At 39.2% G+C, this 18,611-nt stretch overlaps 1 protein-coding gene across 7 annotated transcripts in view; it reads right to left on the reverse strand.

Moving 5' to 3' along the window:
* Positions 1-16,805, reverse strand: part of RNF13 (ring finger protein 13) — a 160,532-nt gene extending 143,727 nt beyond the window's left edge. For 3 of the 7 annotated variants that reach the window (XM_064586406.1, XM_064586409.1, XM_064586404.1), the window contains exon 1: positions 15,992-16,149. The gene's annotated coding sequence lies outside the window, so the exon portion shown is untranslated. Of the gene's footprint in view, positions 1-5,232; positions 5,258-15,991; positions 16,172-16,610 lie in introns of those variants that run through there. The other 4 variants (XM_064586401.1, XM_045903567.2, XM_045903570.3 and 1 more) reach the window with 4 other exon arrangements.
* Positions 16,806-18,611: the final 1,806 nt, after the last annotated feature.

The following is an 18,611-nucleotide window of genomic DNA, read 5'->3' on the forward strand; positions in this document are numbered from 1 at the left end:
AATTGTGGTATGTACATATAATGTAATTCACTACACCAATGAAAATGAACAACAGCTATATAACACAGATGAATTTCACAACAATAACCCTAAGCCAATAAAGCCACAAGGAATGCAAACATAATTCCACTCATATGAAGTTCTTTAAAAAACAAAGCAGATGACATTTTGCAGAGATTCACACTTAAGTTAAAACAAAGAAAAATGAGGAAGTTATCATAAAAATATACAATGGGTACCTCAAGGGTAAGAAAGGGGACTGTGATCAGGGAAAGGTTGCTTCTAGTATGCCACCAATATTCCATATCTCAACCTGGGCTGTGGCAAGATGGGAACTGGCATTATCATTATTCCTTAAAAACATACAGGAATGTTTAATGCACTCTACTGTTTCTATAATTCTAACCATTTTTTTTTTAAGAAAAAAAAGAAGAGAATAAAGTAGCCTGCCATTTAAAACAAGACTTTTTTGTTTTGTTTCTCTGACTACATGGAGATGTTATAAAAGCTGGCGAGTAGTAGCTTACCGAGATCACACTCACACTAAGCACGTCAACAAATAAGCAACTATTAAAATCCAGACTCATATCCAACCCCAGTTCCAGCTTCTCCTTCACTGGACAGGAGATGGTATCTGGTAATGTGTACTACTCATATTATTAACATGTACTCCAGCTGTTTCTTATCACCAAGGAAGTTTGGAAAATATGCTTTAGTCCAGTACAGCACTTATCACCTGGGGGCCTGGGATAAAAATTTTAAACAATGTCCCCTAGTGAATCCTTAGATCAAGCCAAATTTGGAAAACATGGTTCTCAACCATAAACTGGCAACTGGCATACCAAGTCATTATTCATAAACTTCAAGTCAAAGAGGTATGGAATAGAGGGAGTGAATTAGAGGGAGAAAAAAAACAGAAGAGGAACGCTAACAAAAATACACGCCATAATTCTCTCAAATACCACCGTTGTCACCAGTGCCACAGGTTGCCAACCCAGCCATAAGCCACCCAGCAAACAAGAAAAAGACAATGAAACTGCTTTCATGGATATCAGAATCTTAGGCACCATTTAAGGAAACATGGCAGGAAAACTGTTTTCTAGGTTATCAAAAATACCATGCTCGGTATACTTCAAAGTATCAATCTCCTGAACCAGAATATTTTTTTAGGATGCTTCACACAAAAGTCACCACCATCTCTATAGATACATCAGTAGAGAACTTAATTTTAAGCCAGGTACTCTGCTGAGTATCTGACAGGACTGTTTTCCCATCTAATCCTCAGAATAACCTGCTCAAGTAAAATGAATATTTCTTTGTGCTAGCATTCCAGTTTCCCTATTTTAGGGGACACGATTTCTATACGTACTAGAGACTGAATAAATGAACCAATTTCCATACCATTATCTCAGCCCCTAGCCCTCCCTCTTTAATTTATGCAGAATTTTTGAACAAAAAGCTGAGCATGCCCGCTCAATGACCCATACAGTTTGGATGATAAGCATGAAATCTGGCCAACTATGTTAATTGTGGAGGAGCATGGGACACCAGATCAAGTTATACCATTCCTCCTGATAACCGTTTCTTTAAAATATCACCCGAGGGGTGCCCGGGTGGCTCAGTCAGTTGAGTATCTGACTCTTGATCTCGGCTCAGGTCTTTATCTCAGGGCCGTGAGTTCAAGCCCCACTTTGGGCTCCACGCTGGATATGGAACCAACTTAAATGAAATAAAATAAAAATAAATAAAATATCACCCCAGAGCTCTATTCCTGGCCTTCTTTTCTGTACACCCCACTCTCCCTTGGCAAATGCCTGCAACCTGCCTCTGTACCCACCATGCCTCACTTAGTCTCCTCCACGTTTTTTTTTTTTACTCCTCATAATATTCATTACTTTCTATCCTATTATAGTTTCCTTAAATGTCATGTTTATGGTTTAGTGTCCATCTTTGCTGTAAGACTATAAACTCCTCCAAAACAGGAATCTTTAATTTACAAATGTATCACAAGTATCTAAACAGTACATGGCATGTATTATATGTTCAATATTTGTAGAATGAATGCACACATGACCTCTCTTGGTATTATCTTCTACAGAGCCTCTGAATGTGGCCACCCCTTAATCATGGTTAAAAAAAAAAAAAATTAAGACCTTAACACTAAAAGTATTGAATAAATATTATAAAAGAAAACAATTTGCTAATACATATAAAGTCTGAGTGGTAGAACTCTATATTGTTTTTATTTTCTTTATATTTATCTGCATATTTTAAAATAAAAAAATTAGGGGCGCCTGGGTGGCTCAGTCATTAAGCGTCTGCCTTCGGCTCAGGTCATGATCCCAGGGTCCGGGGATCAAGCCCTGCATCAGGCTCCCTGCTCAGCGGGAGGTCTGCTTCTCCCTCTCCCACTCCCCCTGCTTGTGTTCCCTCTCTCGCTCTCTGCCAAATAAATAAAATCTTTAAAAAAAAAAAATTAAAACTTTTCTAAAAGTCTATTTCATTTATATAATGTATACCAAACAGAAGCCTAAAAGAAAATATACAGAAATCTTAACCAAAATCCATTCCACTTGTTCAAGTTTTCTAAGTGCACATTACTTTTATACTAAAAAAAAAAAAGTTAACGAGCAAGCAATAAGGTCTTACAATTCACAAGTCTATTCACAATTTAAAAATGAAATGATTTCTTCTGAAATGAAATGTACAATCAAAAAAAACAAAAAAACAAAACAAAAAAGTGTGAAGAAAGGGCATATCTTAAGCCAAGAGTTAAGAAATCCTTTGTTGTTTTCTCTCTGTAAAGCATTCAAAAGGTTCCATCCCACGCCATAGTCCTTTTAGATATTATTGCCATAAAGTTCAAAAGTAGCAGCCATTTGGGCTCCAAGGAATGTACATCAGTTGGCAATAAATCACGATGAACCACAGGCAATAGCTTAACTGTGATGCCATGGATTACTAGCACCCCACTTCCATTGCCAAGGAGCTCAGCACTATGTTCACAACCAAAAACATGACCAAACCAATACCAAAACTTCAAATTTTAGTTCTAGCTCCTGGAACCACTCCAGGGATCAATTTTCTATCAGCAGGGGTTCAATAATGAGACAAACCTCAACCATGTGGACTGCTTGATAGACCATGCAACAAGAGCAAGAAAAGGAAAATACAGTTCACAGGAACATGGAAGAAAAACCCCCTTTTTCTAGTAAGTTCCCTCTAGCACTCTGTCCCCTCCAGCACCCTGTCCCCTTCAAGGCCTGATAAAGCTTGACATCCTGCTCTTTGTAAATGAGAACCAGTCCTTTATTGCAGAGCAGGTATTGATGGGGAAGTTTGGAGCACAAAGAAAATAAATTGGTAACTGACTCGGTTAATTTTCTGTTCATGACAGTATTTAAATAAGGCAGTGTTTCTCTCACTTAACAGGAGAAAAAGGAAAATAAATATATGGCCATTAGCATGTTATTAAGGCCAGAATATGAAAGAGCACTGACAGTCTCTTTGAAGTATCATTGATTTTTAAAAGCCACACATATTTCATATTTTATTCTAGGCTATTATCCATGTATGTTTTAAAATAAAAATGTTCTCAATTACATAACAATTGATTGTTACATTTATCAGCTTCCAGAGGCAGCCCACATTCCCTGACTGGTGGGCCCCTTTCTCCACCTCCAAAGGCAGCAATGGCAGATGATACCTTTCACATCACATTATTCTAAACTCCTCTTCTGCTTCTTTCTTCTAAATACCCTACCTGGACAATCCAGGATAATCTTCCTACCCCAAAGTCCTTAACCATATCTGCAAAGTTCCTTTTATCACATAAGATAATATATTCACAGGTTCCAGGTATTAGGATGTGGACATCTTTGGGGTCACTGTTCTGTCTACCACAATAATTATTCCATTTCTCATCAAACCTTCAATTTATTCATTTACATCAGTATGGAATCATGGATTACTATTTTGTTCAACGGGTTATAAACTGTTACAGTTAATTATTTTGATGCCTAATTGTCCCCATCTTGGCTCAAACTGGCTTGTGTCTTTTTGTTTTTTTGTTTTTTAAAGATTTTATTTATTTATTTGACAGAGACAGAGATAGCGAGAGCAGGAACAAAAGCAGCGGGAGTGGGAGAGGGAGAAGCAGGCTTCCTGCCGAGCAGGGAGCCCGATGTGGGACTCGATCCCAGGACCCTGGGATCATGACCTGAGCTGAAGGCAGACGCTTAACGACTGAGCCACCCAGGCGCCCTGGCTTGTGTCTTTTTGATAGGTCTCCATCATTCTTGAGCCCTTCCTTGTTTTCTGACAAGATTTTCCAGTCTCATCTTATTGTTTTTCTGCCTCTGCCCAAAACCAGCCATTTCTTCAAGGAGAATATCCTTACAACTTTTCTGGAACCTTGTGATTACTTCAAAATAAAAAATATATATTATTTTATTTTAATCATGCCTTCTAAAGTTCATAAATTATTTGAGGCTAGTCTAAATATTAGTAGTACAGAGGATAGAAAAATTACCAGCTATAAAAAAATCACTGTGGGGGTGCCTAGGTGGCACAGCTGGTTGACTGACCAACGCTTGGTTTCAGCTCAGGCAGTGATCTCAGGGTCATGAGATCGAACCCCGTGTCAGGCTTAGTGTTCAGTCTGTTTGGGATTCTCTCCCCCTTCCTCTGCCCCTCCAACTCATGCTCAGCTCATTCTCTCTTTCTAAAAATAAGTAAATCTTTTTTAAAATAGAAATCACTGTGGTTTCTCTCAGAAACCCTGACAAATTGAATTTTTTTTTTAAGATTTTTTTATTTATTCATTTGACAGAGAGAGAGGCAGCGAGAGAGGGAACACAAGCAGGGGGAGTGGGAGAGGGAGAAGCAGGCTTCCCGCTGAGCAGGGAGCCCGATGTGGGACTCGATCCCAGGACGCCAGGATCACAACCCAAGCTGAAGGCAGACACTTAACGACTAAGCCACCCAGGCGCCCCTGAATTTAACTTTTAAAGTGTTATTGCCTATTGCCAAGACTTATAAGGAGAGTTGTAATATAGGGATCAAAGTTCTAATCCTGGTTCCATTGTTTACTGACTTAAGTTAATACCCTTGCAATTAGCCCCTATTCTTTATACATTATTCATTACATTACTATCTAATGTTAGATTTTTTTTTGTCCTAATGCTAAAAATAATGCTCACTGGAAAGTATAAAGAAAATATAGAGGGGCACCTGGGTGTCTCAGGCAACTAAGCATCAGACTCTTGATCTCAGCTCAGGTCTTAATCTTGGGCTCCATGCCCAGCATTTAAAAAAAAAAAAGGAAAAGAAAAAAAATTGATTAGCCATAATGTTAACATTCATAGATAACATTAGTGTTTCTCCTCCTGTGTTGCAGTTAGTTCTCACCGTTGGTTCTAATATATCCTTGATCTCCAAACCTCACTTTCAGCTCTTCTTCCTACTGCCACCCAGTTAACCCATAATGAACCCCAGCTCACCCAAGATACAAGGCACAAAGGCAACAACTTTATGATATACTCCATAACCAGTTGCCAGAATTTCTTAAAATCTAATCCCTTATTCTATACCATTCACTTTATTCACAATGGTTCTGCTTCTCTGATCCAACCGTGAGTGACAGTGTTTTTTCCACGCATATTTTACATCATTTGCATCATGTTATATTATGACTTATATGTTTTTTAGCTGAAAGTTGTATCAAACATTTCCCCTTTGTAATAAAACTTCTCACAACATGTTAATTGTTGTTTATTATTCCATTATATAGCTCAATCATGACTTTGTCTAACCATTCCCCAACTGTTAAGATGAATCCAACTATTGCAATTACAAATAATTCTATGATAAATATAAATATCTTCACACATTTCTGATTATTTTCTTAGGATAAATTCCTAGATGTGGAATCACTACACCAAAGAAACATTTAAGACTTTATACGTATTGCTTAACTGCCTTCTAGAAATAATGTTCCATTTATACTTCTAAATAAGTGTGCATTTCATTGCACTAATTATCCTTTCCTCATCTTAGTTGATATTAGGTAAAGTTATATGATACCAATAGCTAATGTTTATTGAATGCTTATTAGATTCTTGGCTAAGTACTTAATATGCATTATTTTTTTAATCCTCACAATACTATCAACAGATAGAGGTCGATTCTACTATCTTTCCATAAAGAAACTGAGACTTAGATCAGTAACATAAAGAGCTTATAACAGTGCCTGACATATAGCAAGCACTTTATAAGTATTTACTCTTATTTTTAAGTAACTTGCCTAATGATGCCTCTTATACAGTAGAGCTAATATTCAAATACAGATCTGTGTCATGAAATCCCTGCCTTTCCAGACGATTTGATGGTTGTATAAATTTGTACTGCTTTAATTACTTGTGAGGTTGAAACTATTCATAATAAAATTTTAAGGCTAAATATTTGAAAACTTTCAAGAAAAATGGAGAAAGGTAAACTGATGTATATTAATGATAATTCATACACTCACATTAGCTTTGATTCCAATCTTATTTTTATTACTCATGGATCTCTAAACCAGATTCAATGATAAGTATGGTTTATCCCTAAGGCTTTCTCTGTAACATCAGAATTAAGTCCCCCTCCAAAAGCTTGAAGATAATAAAATGTTCTATCTTCTATTATAATGGCCAAGTATGTGTAACAAGATACCAGGAATTCACTAGTATAATTAGAAAATCATTCAACACTATGCTGGAAGGACACCCCAAACTATTCATATTTAGGATAATCTCACATCAGAAAAATAAAAATTCTTTAATGTTCCACTTTCCAATTTCTTATCTATCTGATCCAGTTCATATAGGTAAAAAAGAAAGTAAATGACTATTAAAAGCAATGAACGTTACATAAAAAAATCAGTTGTGTTTCTACACAGCAGCAATGGACTATCCAAAAATGAAATTAAGAAACCATTCCACTTAGAAAGGTACCCAAAAGAATAAAATACCGAGGAGTAAATTTAATCAAGGAGGTGAAAGACCTGTACACTGAAAACTATAAAATATTGCTGAACAAAATCAATGACTTAAATAAACGGAAAAATACACCATGTATTAGGATGACTAAATATTGTTAAGATGGCAATACTGCTGAAAGCAATCCACGGATTCAATACATTCCCTGTCAAAATTCCAATAGCCTTTTATGCAGAAATGGAAGTCAATCCTCAAATTCATATGGTATGGCAGGAAGCCCCAAATAGTCGAAACAATTTTGGTAAAAAGAGAACAAAGCTAAAGGACTCACACTTCCTTATTTAAAAATCTTACCGTAAAGCTACAATAACCAAAACAGTGTGGAATGGGCCTAAGGACAGACATACAGATCAAAGGAATAGAATTAAGATCCAGAAATAAACCCATACATTTACGCCCACTTGATTTTTGATAAAGGTGCCATGACCACTCAATGGGAAAATAACAGTCCCTTCAAGTAGTACTGGACAACTGGGTATTCACATACAAAACAATGAAGTTGTACCCCAAACTCAAAATATATACAAAAATTAACTCAAAATGGTTTCAATGACCTAAATATAAGAGCTAAAATGATAGAACTCTTATAGAAAAGTTTTCGTGACCTCAGGTTCAGCAACGGAAACTTAGATAGGACATCAAAAGCAACCTCAACAAAAATAAACTGGGCTTCATCAAAATTAAAAACTTCCTTACATATGAATGTTCACAGCGACAATATTTACAATAGCCAAAAGGTAGAATGAACTCAAGTGTCCATCAACAGATGAACGGATAAACTGTAGTGTATACATACAATAACAATTACTTAGCTGTAAAAAGGAAAGAAGTACTGACCCATATGACAATGTTGCTGCAACAACAGGCAGAACCTTGAAAACAGTATACCAGACACAAAGGTTACACATGGTATGATTGATTTCTCTAAGATTTCTATAACGAACAGGAGTTATCCAGTAAATCCAGAGAAATAGAAAGCATATTGGTGGCTGCCAGGGGTTTGGGGCAGCAGGGAATGGGGAGTTACTGCTTAATGGGTATAGGGTTTCATTTTGGAGTGATAAGAACGTTTTGGAACTAGACAGAAGTGGTAGTTGCACAACACTGTGAATGTATGAAATGTCGCTCAATTGTTCACTTTAAAATGGTTAATTTCAGGTTATATGAATTTCATCTCGAAAAATTTTAAGCCATTAATGTTTATAATAAATGTTGGACAAATGTGTAAATTATAAGCACGGTTCTTTTTTGAAAGTCAAACATGTAAATTACAAGCACAGTAACTAGGCCAATAAAGTATTCTTCAACATTTTATGAGGTTTTTTTTTTTTTTTAAGATTTTATTTATTTATTTGTCAGAGAGAGAGAGAGCACAAGCAGGGGGAGCAGCAGAGGGAGAAGGAGGCTCCCTGCTGAGCAAGGAGCCTGATGTGAGACTCAATCCCAGGACCCTGGGATCAAGACCTGAACCGAAGGCAGATGCTTAACCGACTGAGCCACCCCGAGGTCCCTATAAGGTGTTTTATATCTAAGCAAAGTAAAAATTCAATTCCTACTCTCTTCTCATGACTTGATTTAGAAATATTCATCCATCACAAGGTGGTATTTCTCCCTGGAAATACATTCCTCTTTAAAGTTTAACAGGATATCTCAGTCATTAGAAACTGAGCCTGAACTACAGTCACATTCAATCAAACTTCAACAAATTTCTAGCCCTTTAAGAAAGGATTCTAAATCAAATTCTTTTAACTGACCAGAAGTTCTCTTACTTCAATAAGCAGAATATCCCAAAATTTGTCTTTTCAATATATATTAATGTGGCTATGAACATTTAAATGTTCTAATATCCAAATATTTATAGTTACTGATACCCTAAAACCACAAAATTAACACTGGTCCTCAGACTTTGTTGAAGACTAAAAAGAGTTAAAAGACTGATTTCCAGGCGCCTGGGTGGCTCAGTCCGTTAAGCAACTGCCTTCGGCTCAGGTCATGATCCTGGAGTCCCGGGATCGAGTCCCACATCGGGCTCCCTGCTCAGTGGAGAGTCTGCTTCTCCCTCTGACCCTCCTCCCTCTCATGCTCTCTGTCTCTCATTCTCTCTCTCGCAAATAAATAAAAAAATTAAAAAAAAAAAAAGACTGATTTCCTCAAGTAGGACTATATCATTGAAATAACATATCTTCTGGGCGCCTGGGTGGCCCAGTTGGTTAAGCGACTGCCTTCAGCTCAGGTCATGATCCTGGAGTCCCAGGATCGAGTCCCGCATCGGGCTCCTTGCTCAGCAGGGAGTCTGCTTCTCCCTCTGACCCTCCCTCCTCTCATGCTCTCTCTCTCTATCTCATTCTCTCTCAAATAAAAAAAGGAACATATCTTCCTTGTGTATCATTCTCTTAATAGGAATGTAAAGGTAGGTATGCAAATGCCTGATCAGGTTATTTCCTGCATAAAATTCATTAACAGATTAAGCAACTTTCAGAATAAAGTTCAAAACTAAATTGTAGCTTAGCAGAGAAGGTTTTTCTTTTTTTTTAAAGATTTTATTTATTTATTTGACAGAGAGAGACACAGCGAGAGAGGGAACACAAGCAGGGGGAGTGGGAGATGGAAAGCAGGCTTCCCACAGAGCAGGGAGCCCAATGCTGGGCTCGATCTCAGGACCCTGGGATCATGACCTGAGCCGAAGGCAGACGCTTAACGACTGAGCCACCCAGGCGCCCCAGCAGAGAAAGTTTTTCAAAAACTGCCTGTACTACTCCAGCTTTGTCCCTTGCGGTTCATTGCTCCTGAGTCTTTCTTCTCTAACCATACAAACTTTCTCTTCTCACAGACCCTCATTATGTAAGTGCCTTCCCTATGCCACCACAATGTAACAAAACTCCCATTATCTTTAAACTCTTTAAAGTTAGGGATTATACCTTTTCTGATTTATATACTTAGCACCTGGCACAAAATCAAAGGCTGTTATAAAATTCAAGTATGAAAGTATGAATAACCATTAAGATCCATTATTAGAGTCTAAAATACTATGGCTTGTTTATCCTACATAATGGCAAAAAGGGAAACTATATATTAGGCTATATTTTGCTTTATTTTTTAAAATTATAATGCAGTCACATTAGTAAGTAACATAAATAACATTAATTTTGTAGACATCTTTTTTAAATATCTAGTTCATTAAGTATAAATTTAGTCTGATTACTAGACAATGGGAGCGCATGATCAGCTCTATTTTATCTTCATTAGTAAAGTGAAACATTACTGCAACAAATATTTTGTAAGTCTTAAAAGCAGATTTTTCTTTAACTAGAAAATTCCAACATCATTTTATAAATAAGGAAATGAACTGAGAGGTACAGTTATGTAAAGTCACCCATCTAATTAGTGGGCAAGTTTGCAACACCCAGATTCCCTTAATGTTGATGCTTACAGCTTCAATATAATCTTATTTCCATTTCAACCTCATAGGCAAGCCAGGCACCTTCTCTTTTTCCCAATTGTCAGTCTAGTGAGTACTTGGGTCCTTAATACTTGCTACATTTAACTGATTGCTTTAAGATCTGGCCCCTGCCTTAACACAATTCTGTCTCCCTATCATAAACATTAAATGAATACCTACATTTGCTGTGTATTAAATAGATCTAAGCCATTCCATTGGGAAGAAGGGGAAATGGGGAGACACGCATGAGTAAGAATAACATAGTCCTTCTTTCAAAGTGCTCTACAATATTAGTTACAATCTGGTACAGTACTCTTATCTATTTAAAATTATGAGTTGGGGGTGCTTGAGTAGCTCAGTTGGTTAAGCGTCCCACTCCTGATTTCCACTCAGGTCATGATCTTGGGGTCATGAGATCAAGCCTTGCATGGAGCCCTGCATCAGGCCCTGTGCTCAGTACAGAGTCGGCTTATCCCTCTCCCTCTACTCCTCTCCCCTCTCATGCTCTCTAATAAAATCCTTTTAAAAATTACGATTTTATAAATATATAAGAAAGATCTAATTACTTTCCATTATTAAAATAGACCTTATTTGTTCACTAGAAGGTAAGGTCCATGAGGGCAAAGATTTGTGTCTCTGGTTCACTGATGTACTCTGAGTGCCTAGAACAGGGCCTCTATAAAAGTTATTTAAGTATTTATTGAGAGCATAAATGATATAAGTATTAGGATCCAAGTAGTAGGATGCAAGTCGTTTCCAATAATGTGACAAAATATGTAAAACTTTCCTTACCCTAGTGTGTGTGCCTAACATTCAATTTTTTCATTGGCCATTTACTCAGACCTTGCATTAAAGAGAACTAAAATTAGTTCAGAGATGTATAAACTATACTGTTTAACATCATGCCCTACCCAACTGCTCCAAACCCTAGTAAATCTGCCAAGAAAAGAAACCTATGAGTCCTTCTACTACTTATACTTTTTCAAGTATAGAGAGTCTCCAGATGTTTTCCTTCTTTCTTGTAATAGGTCAGAATCGGTATTATCATCATTTTACAGAATGAGAAACTGAAGCCAGAGAATGGCTGGCAGAGGGATTCATTCACAGAATTTCTATTCTTCCTACCACATCATGCAGCCTTCTCCTCTGATCCTTTGAGATTTTTCTCCCACAATGCTGGCTATAAATACAATCTATCTGGGTCCCCTCATCGTTGCTGTCCCCATAACAAGTGCACAGGCTCCCTGATTTTAAAGGTTTTGCTATTAATTCATGGTAAAAAGATGACAAAAAAAACAAATCTGGAGATATTACAATTCAATGTTCAACATGTGTGTATAAATGCCTATACCTGGCACTATATAAAAATCACAGCACCTTTCCAGGTTCTTACTGTGAGAATCCTGAGCCTCCGATTTACTGCTTCTCTTTTGAAATAATATATGTGAGCATTGCTAGGTTTCCAAAGTTTTCCCTCTCTACTACCATCCCTCTCATCCTCCCAGGACACAAAATATGTTACCAGGGAAAAATAGTGGGTATATCTCTATTAAGTGAGAAATCTGCATTTCTGAGGACCTTCAGGAGTTACACCACTCCTATGAAACTGACCCCACGGGAGGGCGATTGCCTCAGACCACCTCCTCACAATGGGCTTTTCCCTTTTGGAATACACAGAACTCCCAGCCTCCCACTGTACATTTCCAAACATCTGAACAACTCCTCAACATTGAAACTAAAATCCCTATCATAAATTCTCCTCCTAAATTCCCTTGCACCAGAACCTGTTCTTCATCATAACATCCTTATTCTCAAAAATAACATCACTATCCTCCCCAAAATTTGTCTTAGGCCCATACTCAGGTCAGTTCCCAATGCTGATGTCAACATTTTCCAAATCTATAGCCTTCCTTACAATCCCACCATCATCACTTCTTGCCTCAACTAACTGTAATTAAACTCCACGGTATTCCTACCTCCAGGCTTAAATTCCTTCACTGCACTCCTGTTCCAGATTCATATCCATAAAGAGGTCTTCTTCTCAGCTTAGAATCATATACAAAATCCTTATCATGGCATTTAAGATCTCCATACTCTATATCAATCAATCTACCTTTACCAGCCTGTTCCTTAAACATACAACCTTGGCAAATTTTCTCTGCTTTCCTACCTCTATCACCCTGCTTGGGTAGCATCTTTATGAGGAACGATCTTTCTTCTCCCATCCTCCTCCAACTGCTAATAGCCTTTCAAATGATCATATCCTCAACATAAAAGGAAAAAGGCTGAGGCATATATCATTTATTGAACACATTCTGTCTGGTCCTTTACAAATTATCTTAATCCCCACAAAAACATAATGGCTTAATAGTGTATTTTTGAGGAAGGAGCTGAGGAAACAGAGGGCCAAAGGAGCTTAACCAAGATCATCTAAAGAAGCAAGAATCCAAAATAACCCCCTAGCATTCTGTATTTTTTTTACTTTTTATTTTATTTTTTATTTAGGAAGGGAGAGACAGAGGGAGGAGGGAAGGAGAGAGAGAATCTTAAGCAGGCTCCACACCCAGCGTGGAGCCCAACATGGAGCTCATTCTCACAACCCTGAGATCATGACCTGAGCTGGAATCAAGAGTCAGATGCTTAACCAACTAAGCCAACCCAGACACCCCAGCATTCTGTTTTTGTTGTTGTTTTGTTTTGTTTTAATAAGACATGGCACAAGATGGACAAGCTTTATAGTCAGGATGCCTAGTTCAAACTGAGTTACTCCACTAAAAATCTGCATGAACTCTTAAGTATTTGCAAGGTCTTCATTTCTCCTTCTCTAAGAAGGAGATAACTGTACTACTTACCACATCAAAAACAGAATTATATGACATAATGTAAAGTGCTTAGAATTATATTTGGCCCATAGTAAAAAAAAAAAAAAAAATCAGTGTTAGCTATTACTACTGTTGCTGTTATTTATATAATATGTAAACTGACAGTACCAATTATATGTTCTCGTTTCCAAATCAACTTTTGGGTAAAAGCTTTGTAAAGTTTAACAATGTACTTTTGATATATACTCAATAAATATTTGTAGAATACACAAATTTTTAAACAATTATTAAACCATACTTTATTAAAAGAAATTCACTTGTCTATTAGTTCTGTTTCCTCTTTTGAGAAAACTAACAATGCTTACTAACTTTCTTCCCTTTCTCAGGTCATATGAAACTACCATATGCAATGCCATATGGTAGTAATACGTCAAATGGTGAAAAATACTCTTTTGACTCAAACTCATTTGTCTTCTGCTAAACATTATTAACTCCCAGGTTTTAAAATGTCCAAAATGACACTTTTTATTTAAACACCAACCATTCTTAGGTCACAGCAACATGAAGTATATACCATGATCTCTAACCAAGCCACTTCATTTTATACATCTTTATGGCAAGAACTATAAAACATAAAATGCTTTAACTCAAAGATATAAACTTATCATACCCTTAGTCCTGCCTTAACTTTGTTAAAATTAGTACCTGAAAAACTTCTGATATATCAAAAGAAGGGTTGAATGCTAGTAACAGTTTGAATGCTTCAGGGAAATAAGCTTTAAACAAGGATAGATGAGAACTTACTCCAAGCCCTTCAGTATTAAACCTCACAAACCAAGATTATGTCCACATGATTTACTATTACACATGGAGACAGCACGCTGGCTGGCTTCAAATAAAGACAAGGTAAAAATATGTATTAATAAAACAGTTGTCATTTCTGACACAGAAATAACCGGGCTTCTACCCAATCATTTCAAAAACAAAACAACAAAAAAACCCAAACGTTTGAGGCTTAACTATGTAAAAGGTATTTTATTTCAAGTAATTCCTATAATTCTTCCCTTACTCACAGGTAATGTCATGGAATACTGCCACACAGTTAAGTGGCAGAGCTGAAGGCTGGACCCAACGAAATGTGGGATCCACTGTTTTGCCATAATCCACAATAATATGGTATACATTTACATCTTCCTCTTCATATACACATTTTTTAAAAACTGAAACAAAAGCTTCATAAAATAATATTTAGTCTTACTCCATAGGATGTCCTCTGATATTTTCTTTCTTTCTAACGTTAATGTCAATGCACTAAATTGATTCCAAAACCCATTAATAAATCCTCATGGGCTCGGGGCGCCTGGGTGGCTCAGTTGGTTAAGCGACTGCCTTCTGCTCAGGTCATGATCCTGGAGTCCCGGGATCGAGTCCCACATCAGGCTCCCTGCTCAGCGGGGAGTCTGCTTCTCCCTCTGACTCTCCTCCCTCTCCTGCTCTCTGTCTCTCATTCTCTCTCTCTCAAATAAATAAATAAAATCTTAAAAAAAAAAAAATCCTCATGGGCTCCAAACTACAGCACTGCACTACACTTTTTACGTTCTGTTTAAATTCTTTTAACTGCTACGATTCCAGTTTTGTTTCTCTTCCTTGGAGCTAATCTCAACCCATTAAAACAGGTACTTAAACAGATAAAAGCCTTGAAAAGCCCATCCTTAAATCTTGACTTGATCTGCTTCTCTACTACAACCCTTTGGAGGCACACCCATCTTACTTATTTATATTGTATCAAAAACTGCAGATGTTCTCCTTGGAGAACAACAGATCATTGTCCAAAGGAATGCATTCGTTTTCACTGTTCCTGCTGCATCACTGAGGAATATTTAACACTCAGGCAAGTTTGGGGCAACCGAAACCGACCTGAGCAGCTGCCCACGGTGCTGAAACGGAGGATGGAACAATAATTTTGGAAATTTACTATTGCCAGATTAAGACAAAATAGAGGAATTCACCAAAAACTAGCAGAAAACACTCAGTGGCTGCCACTGAAGTTGCCTGAGTGCTTCTGGGATCGCTTGGCTTCTGTGTCTGCCCACTCCCTCACTGGGACAGAGTTCTTTCATCAGTGGGGGTCAACTCCGTAAGTGTCCTGGCAGAGTTGCTGGCTTTAAGAGGGCAGGGACATGGAATCTGTCCCTAGCTACTAGAGTCACGTCCCACCTTCAACCTGAGCTTCCAGCGGGGGATGGAGGGAGATTACAAAGAAAGGAGGTGACTGCCCTCCTTTTTTCAAAGGCTACACAGTCCCCGCAACTTAAGCGATTTCGCCCGGGGACTTTGCGGCAGGTCCTTGACCAAGAGAAGCCTTCCAAACATCTTCCCAGGCTCTTACCACCGCAGGATGGGAATGTGAGAAGCAAAACAGATAATACAACAACTTTAGATACATACAAACTCAAAGAGTGCGGGTGGGGGTGAGCGGGAATCGGCCCTCCGAGGACAGAGGTTTTTTGGTTTTTGTTTTTTAATCTTTTGCAAAAAGCCTCATTTCCTCCGCACCCAGCCTGGGGAGGAGCAGCAAAGACCTCAGCAGCGGGGCCGCCACAGAGGGCCGGCGAGGGGGTGTGTTCTCCCGGCCAGGCCCCGAGGGGGGACAATCCCCTGCCCGGCTACCGAGAGGCCAGAGAGGCTCTTACCTGGAAGCCCGACCCCGCAACACAAATAGGCTCGCCCACCGCGTCGCTGCGGAGGTCCCTACCCTGACTTCATGACTGAATATCCGCACCGACCCCCACAGCCGGAATCCGAGTGGGGACAACAACACCGAGGCTAGACGGAAGTCCCGCCCCACACGCCTCATTGGCCGGCACCCGAAGACAAAGAAAAGCCATTGGGCCACAGAGCTGTTTGCTAAGGCCCCTTCCCACTCTCACACCGCGCCTCGCTGCTTGCTCCAGCTGGCAGGGAAAAAAGCCCAGTTCGTGGAGTCGCGTTCTTGGCCGCGTGATCCGTCTTCCCGGGAAGGAAAGAGAAGGGCAGGGCGGGCTTCTGCAGCGCAGCTGAAGGATCCGCTTTTTGTCAGGGGAGGAGGCAGGCTGGCCGAGGGAACTGGCTATGGAAGTCCCCCCCCCCCCCACCATTTGCTCCCAGCAGTGGAGGCCGTGGGGTCTGGAGGGGACCGTACCGAGCGGCCAGGGCCGGCCGGCTTGGTCCGCTCTTACTTTGGGACGAAGCAGCCCGAGACCCAGCTGGCGGGCTGCCCCTGGGCGGGGCTGGCTCTGGCACCGACGAGGCTCTTCCCTGCACCACACTCACCCGACCGGCTGAAGGAGCGAGGACGAAACCTCATCCCCTCTGCACGGTGTCCAGGCTGAGGTCCGGATGGATGGGACCGAGACCCACCAACGCCTTAGATAGAGTCCGGGTCGCGTTGTTAGAGATGCCAGCAGCCCGAAGGCTGAAAGCTAGTACCCGGACGCCCGGCTCGGAGCCGTGCTGACGTCAGCACTCTGGGCCTGACACGCGCCATCCCCGGGACTCAGCAAAAGTCAAACCGTGTGATTAAGCCCTAGGTCAGCCTTTTAAAACCCGAGCCTCCTTTTGGCGAGCCAAAAAATCCCGCCCCCTACTGCCCTTCTGATTAACCTTCTGCCTACCGGGTATTCCAATCTTAAACCAAACTACTTTGAAACTTAAATTGCCTGGATTGGAGCCACAGCACTGATTAACCAGTTGCCAACTAGCCACCTTAAAGAGGCAATGTGGCTTATGTGACGATTGCAAAAAGTCCTGAATTAGAATGCCAGGAAACCAAGATTCTGGTCCTGCTTCTGCTTCAAAATAAGGTGCCTTTAAAAGTCCATTACAGACCTAACAATCTTCGACCTTATCTTTTAAACAACGGAGGTGCTAGAGAGGGTTATCACATAGAAACACCTGTAGAACACCACTGATGTAACTTGTAACCCTGATTGTTCTGGGGATACCTGAGTGGCTGGGACACAGGAATGGGAGGAAAACTTTCCCTATTGTGTATGCTTTTGTGCCCTTTGAGTTTTGAATATTGTGAATATCATGTACTTAGATAAAACTTAAACCCCCCAAAATTAAAATTACAGTAAAATAAAATTCAATAAAGGCCAACAGAGGTACTTTGCTCTCTTACGTACCTTATGACTGTATATACTATATATTCTTGGGTTTTCATCAGTTGTGAAGACATTCAATACTTAATACACAGACCTGCCTTTTACAAAGTCATAAAAATCAGAATTAGGAGGGGAGGGAGGAGCAAACAAAATCAGAATTGGAAATATTACATAAAGACTAGTGTAATTAATGTAAACATAGTTACAATATCTCTATAAGCATTTCATTCAGTCATCTCAAATTGGTTTTATGTTAAATCAGATTTTTTAAAATTTTTTTTTAAGATTTTATTTATTTATTTGACAGAGACACAGCAAGAGAGAGAACACAAGCCGGGGGTGTGGGAGAGGGAGAAGCAGGCTTCCCGCTGAGTAGGGAGTCTGATGCAGGGCTCGATCCCAGGACCCTGGGATCATGACCTGAGCTGAAGGCAGGCACCCCTAAATCAGATTTTTTTGAACGACATCAAAAAAGCAAAAAATAATAATGTCCATATTCTACATGTTAAAAAAGGAAAAAACAGCTTTGTTTATTCCTTAAAGTACCTTGAGTACAGAACATTTTTTTAAGACTTATTTTAGAGAAAGAGCACATGTGCACATGAGTGGGGGGAGGGGCAGAGGGAGAGAGAATCCTCAAGCAGACTCCACGCTGAGCTCAGAGCCCCACTAAGGGCTCCATCCCAGAACCCTGAGATCAAATATGAGCCGAAATCAAGAGTCGAGGCTCAAGGGACTGAGCCACCCAGGAGCCCTGAGTACAGACATTTTAATCTGACTTTATTCTTCTCTTCAGATCACAATAGGTATAGTTCTCTCAGTTATGAACAAGGTAATGTGCTATTTGCACTGCATTTACGAAGAAGAATTGTGCTACACCCTGCAAAAGCAGTTATTCTCCCCACTGTGATGAATGAAGACAAACTGGAAGAAAATAGACTGGGAAAAAGTACCAATTTTTTTTTTAAAGTATGTTAGTAAGATTGATAGATATCTTAATAGTGGTTTCAAGAACATGAAGGGTTAACATGGCACATGATACTAATAGTCGCTAATTATCTCCTTATAAAAACAAATAAAAGAAAATGAGCTTTTAGAACTTTGTGTCTGACAGGTTTTATTTTACATCCTCCTAAAAGTATAAACAGATAGCATGTGAAATTGTAGC

The sequence above is a fragment of the Mirounga angustirostris genome, unplaced genomic scaffold (assembly GCF_029215605.1).
Source record: "Mirounga angustirostris isolate CCGP_5_RB_7025 unplaced genomic scaffold, mMirAng1.0.hap1 SCAF_1, whole genome shotgun sequence".
Taxonomy (NCBI): domain Eukaryota; kingdom Metazoa; phylum Chordata; class Mammalia; order Carnivora; family Phocidae; genus Mirounga; species Mirounga angustirostris.